Genomic DNA, 6,000 nt, shown 5'->3' with positions numbered 1-6,000 from the left:
ACTATTGCAGCCGCAAAAGCCCCTATCTCCGTGTACTGGGTCACGTGCCTGATCAGCCAATAAAAACAAAGGACGCATATAATTGTTCGCTGTCCACACATTGTGTATATGAGGTTGCATATATTAAGGAGCGTAGCTCGCGTCGCAATAAATAATAATATAAGCTCCTAGATTTATTTTAGCGCGAGTACATTTGGATTCTTTAAATATTTTGTTGATATTTAATATGATTAAATACATAAAATTTTATGTGTTCTGCAGCTCCGCAGCTCTTATGGTAAAACCGCCACTGCTTGTAGCGATTTTATGGTTTTTGATTTTATTTACAAATAAATGGTAACTTTCCATAAAGACTTATTTATTAAACTCAAATTTCTAAATTTTTCAGTTATTAATTTTTATTTTAAATAGTGTAGCTAGACAACTAATAAATTTAATAAAAATACCCTTACAATATTTTTCCCGACAAAGGAACGGGCGCAAATCCGGTATTTTACATAAAAATGGGTTTTTGCAAAAACTACGCAACTTAGGTATAGGGAAAGCTATTGAAAAATTGTAGGGTCTACAGAAAGGCATCTAATAAAATCATAAAACACAGGGTGTTCTATTTGAAAAAGTCGACATTTTTCAAATTTTAAATTATCAGGTTTGGCACGATTTTTTTTGCACCCTGTATATCGCAGGTCAACTTTTGATACGTTTTTTGAAAGAGCCATCTTCACTCTACAGATCCGGAAAAAAATAATTTCTAGCTGTCATACAATCATAATTATGACAACTGCTAGAAGTGACGAAACATAAGAAAAAAAAATGAGAAGTCGATTATCTCTAAAACTATCAATATTTTAATAGGGATCAAAACACAAAGTCTCGTTAATTTTTCACGTAGAATTCGATAATGCCATAAAAAAACATAGGTTTCCGTTTAAAAAAATTAAGTTGGTACCTGCCCAGGAAAAACTGAACACCCTGTATATGCAAATATATTTTCATTTTGTGTAGTTCGGGAAAGTAGGCAACTCTGTAGAAAAAAAAATAAGTTATATCGTTTATTAACCTAGATATTGGACTTACGTATAGCACAAATATTGACATTTTAATTCTGTTTCAAAAATATACTTTAGTTACGTTGAATGAATTTATAAATTTCGAATAAAATTAATATCTCTTCAACACTTTACCGCAGAAGAACCAAATTTGCTACTTGATTTAGGTTTATTACTGGTCTTCTTTGACTATGATTTAAAATTAATTGAAGCACTATAAGGTGTTCATTGGGGATGACTCACCCCTATAATTGTACCGAACTTTATTTTTAAATTGCAATATTTTGGACACCCCTACATGTATGTCGGTTCTTATGCGGGACACCCTGTATATTAGAATAATATATGATAAATTTACATACAGCATAGAACACANAAAAAAAAGTTGTTTTTTAATTATAAATAAATAAAGAAAATAATATATATTGATAAAAAATTGTACAGTTATTACATTTAGTAACATTTATAAAATCTGGATAATTATTGAGTTTACTAATTGTTACATTTTTCTCAAGATGATGTGACCGCTCCATTTCAGTCAGCGGAGGCTCAATATTATCTGACTGATCCATTAAAACAGCATGATGCGACGTACTACTAAAACCTGGTGTTGAAGTGTCATTGTAAATAATCCTGTTGGCTATTTCATTTTTGTTACTTAATCTGTCAGCAACATAACTTTCTGCAATTGTGGCTGATTTCCACCCACCATGTCTCTTGATTGCGAATACATTAACTCCAGTATTAACCAGTAACGTTGCCGCTGTTCTTCGGAATGCTTGGTCTTGATATATTTCTTGAGAATGTTCAGGTGAAAAACAGAACCCAGACGAAAAGTAACTGTAAACGTACGTGACTTACCATTTTTAGAATCTGGAAATTGTAACTACAATAATGTCATCGAAATTTTTGAAGTTGGCGTTGTCCAAAGTAAGTTTGTATAACTCATCAGAACGGCATGCTCCTGCAATGCCAAAGACCGTCACTATCTTCATTAGCAAATATGTGTTATCGGGCGCCTGAACGAGAAAATCGTTGACTTGTTCTCTTGTAAAAACGTTTGGCTTTTTAGGTGTATAGCCGTCATTCTTATGTTTCAAAAATGCTCTCAGCTTGGGGTATTTTGATATCCACTTTCTCCTCTATGAAAATAGTTGACTTTTAAATTTGTATATGCTCGTTCGTAGCGCACTTTCGACTTCTCGGGCAATAAAAATTCGCAAACAGCATCTGCTGCACTTCTATTTGAAAATCACTCGTTTAGAAATAATAATTCAAAATTTCAAAACTTCCATTCCGTATTTAAGGAAAAAATAATATAGATCTTTTGTTGTTCATTATAGCTTCTCTTTTTATAACAACCCAAGGAATAACAACCTAAAATTACGCCAGGTTTAAAAAACGTCCTGTACACAAAAACAAACACTATTATGTTATAGGTACCTACTATTTTCAAACCAGATATGTGTATACATATATTAAATAGTCATTATGGTGGTGAACGCTTCATCATATAATCAACGCATACTTTAGGTAACTTATTGCGTCAGAAAATTTCTGTTTATTGTGGAAAGTTGACGGAAAGCGTAGCCTACCGCACAAGTTACTGGGGATTCCCTTGAATTTGGTGGAGCTAATCTTATTGTCACCTTCTGCAAAACACGCTGATCCCATTAATTAGTTCTGTTTAATATTAAATTCTCAAAATTTGTTTTTTTAGTTGTAAACCTTGAAATGTTTCTTTTACTTACATTCCAAAATTGTTTCAGTCCCCTGTACTGACTTTGTGTGTTAATTCGGGTCTTTTAGGGGACAGCAGATAAATATTTTGTACAATGGACAACCATGACTGACCATTTCCGTCTCCATTTCTCCAAAGTGAAATATTTTTCATCTGGTCTAATAAAGCTAACAAACACGTGTTCACAAATGATGAAAAAAATAATCACATAACTGCTCCATTTGTCAAAAATAATATCGAGAATAAATTACTTAGAAAATGAATTTGAAAAACTTTTACGAGTACCGCGCTTTCATTGGCATTGACAGTGACCTTACCTTACCACTTCGAAGTAAGAATTTCCTCTAAAGAGCATGATAACGCAGAATTCGTGATCTATTTCTGACTTGCGGTTGCACGTTTTACTATTTACCGCAAATTTTTTTGTCGTATTCTTATATAATTAAATATACGGCAGCACATACTTATTAACTTGTTATCACTTTATAAGACAGTTTTAATTTTAAATTGAAAGTTTATCTTTGAACCTTGATTTTCAACCAGACTCTGAGATTTTTTTACTTTGTCAAAAAATCGTTGTTGATGTAACAAGAAAATAATGACTCATACGGTGGTTTTAATGACGCATGCATACATTAGAAATTTAAAAAATTGGTTAAGTAATCTTGTTTTCTAATATGTATTTACTAAGTACCATTAGGTATTTTACCTAATTACGGTAGTATTGAAATATCGGGTGTCCCAAAATTCAGTTCAGAGTTAGGCATCACCGGACCATTTTGCTTTGAAAATGCGGCATGTCAGGCAATAACAGTTAATCGTACTCGCTGTCGCACTAGTTTTTTGCGACTAGATTGCAAAGTATGGATACAGACGACATGTTGTATCAACAAGATGGTACCACATACCATACAGCTCGAGAAGCAATTCAATTATTGCATGAGTCGTTTCCTGGTCGTGTAATTGCCCGTATTGGTGATCAGAATTGGCCGCACAGATCAAGAGATCTAACGCCATTGGACTTTTTTCTTTGGGGTTTCTTGAAGTCTAAGGTTTATGTCAACAACAAGAAGAAAATTTCGACAGAAGTGTGCGTATGTGCCAGCAAAGCCTTGATGACTATTTACCCTATACTGTGTACTTAATAAATTAATAAAAAAATTATAATTTTTGATTAAAAACCTGTTTTCTCTCAAAATTACTTCGTGCGTGAATTTTGGGACATCCTTTAGTTGTACTAGTTAATAGTTAACTATAATATGTATACACATTATTATTCACATTTTTTATTTATTACGAACTTATTTCAGATAAGAAATAATTTCAATTATTGTTATGACCGATTTCGCAGCGTTCCTTTTTTTATTCAAAGACATTAGTGCGATTAGTTAATACATTTAAGCTATTGTACAACTACGTTTTACTTCGATTTGTCGCAACACAATCAGATTTGTATGACTGAACCACACACTCGATTAAATTGGATTTCAATTTCTGTGTGAAAGGTTATAGATTTCGTGACACAGTTTCAAAATATACAGAGCTACAATTGGGACAATACTGTTACAAAGTTAATAATTTTTTCAGTGTATAGTTTAATTGCAACGTCTTAGCAGTATTCTCAATCCATTTTTTTGGATTACTTGACCGATCATTGAGAATATTAATCTAAAAGACATTTGGTGACTCTCATTTTAATTCCACTTAAAAATTAGATAAAAGGTATATCTGCACTACGACTGAATAATGCGATTTTTTTAGAATTTAACCACACCTTTGCAAATTATCCTGCAATGATTTGTATTGTGATAATGGACTTTGGACTGAGCATGCCATATGTAATTTAATATTCAAAAATGTATAGTATGGCGTGATAATAATATTACTTATGCAATATACTTGTAGAATACATTAGACGGAAAAATGCAATAATTTAAGTTCTCATATAATACGAGTGACTAATAATAATTAAGGGGTAACGCTGCTGCAGAGGTTGGGAACTTTTGGATTAAATTGTTAATAACAATGAAAATTGTTAATCAGTCGAAAAAATCCTACGCTGTTCCCTGAATTATATTATTGTGAACCTTTTTCCTATATTCTTCACATAATAAAGTATTGTTTAAAACCATTTATCATAGATCGACTATTTCAAAATTTTAGAGTGGCTTTACTCCTTAATCACCATCCTTTAAATACTTCCTTGTATAAAAAAAAATTGTGATCTTCAATAAAGGCATTCCAAATTTTGAAAAAAAAAATTCACATTGAATACTTATCAAATGCCGAAAAAAATATTTGTTAATAAAATAAATAAGGCATACGAAGGAAAAAAATCGCAACAAAATAATTCAGTATAATTTTCTGAATATTTCGAAATTTCAATAAATTTTTTAAATTTCAACATTTGGACATTTGAAATATTCAATGTAAAATTGTAAAAAGAGAATGCAAAAGAATTTTGAAAAACTTGATTTTTTTGGAAATTGAATTTTTATTTAAAAATTTTGGAATATTTGATTTTTTTTTTCAAAATTTTGAATTTCTTTAATATTTCATAACTAAGGCGAAATTGTGAGAAAAATAACGCAACTTTTTTTTATATTCATTAATCATTGATATTTAAAGAGCAATAAAATGTGCTTTTTCCATTTTTTATGAAATTTTGACGATTCAGGAAAGGAAAACGGTCCTACCGATCGATTTCAAAATTTACAGGCCCCACGGCCATGTGTTGAACTAAAAAGGAATCCTCAAACATTGGTACTTTTCGTAATATCCACAAATCGTAGTCGTCGATTTTTCAAAACAGCAGAAAAAGTATTTTTTTGCATATCTTCAAATTAGTACTGAGTATAAGAATTTATTTTTCTCAAACATACCAAAAGGAATAGATAAAAACAAAATTGATAGAAATATAGTACAACAATTTGAATGAGTGAATTTTGTAGCTCAGTTAACGAAAATATAGGGGCATTTTATTCCATCTGTCTCTATCTATCTACGTTATCCGTAAATTCCCATCAGTCTTGAAAACAGCGATTCCCAACAAGTTTTTTATAAGAAAAAACGGCGATTCTCAACAAGTTTTTTATTAAAAAATATGAATATTTATTTTAAATTCAATTTTTGTTCCAAATTTTTCCGCAAAAAGACTATACTGTACCTACCACTGTTATACATTGAAAATTCACCTTATACACCCTGTAC

Source organism: Anoplophora glabripennis, unplaced genomic scaffold (assembly GCF_000390285.2).
Source record: "Anoplophora glabripennis isolate ALB-LARVAE unplaced genomic scaffold, Agla_2.0 scaffold427, whole genome shotgun sequence".
NCBI lineage: Eukaryota > Metazoa > Arthropoda > Insecta > Coleoptera > Cerambycidae > Anoplophora > Anoplophora glabripennis.
The sequence above is the reverse complement of the archived record's forward strand: the minus strand, read 5'-3'. Positions refer to the sequence as shown.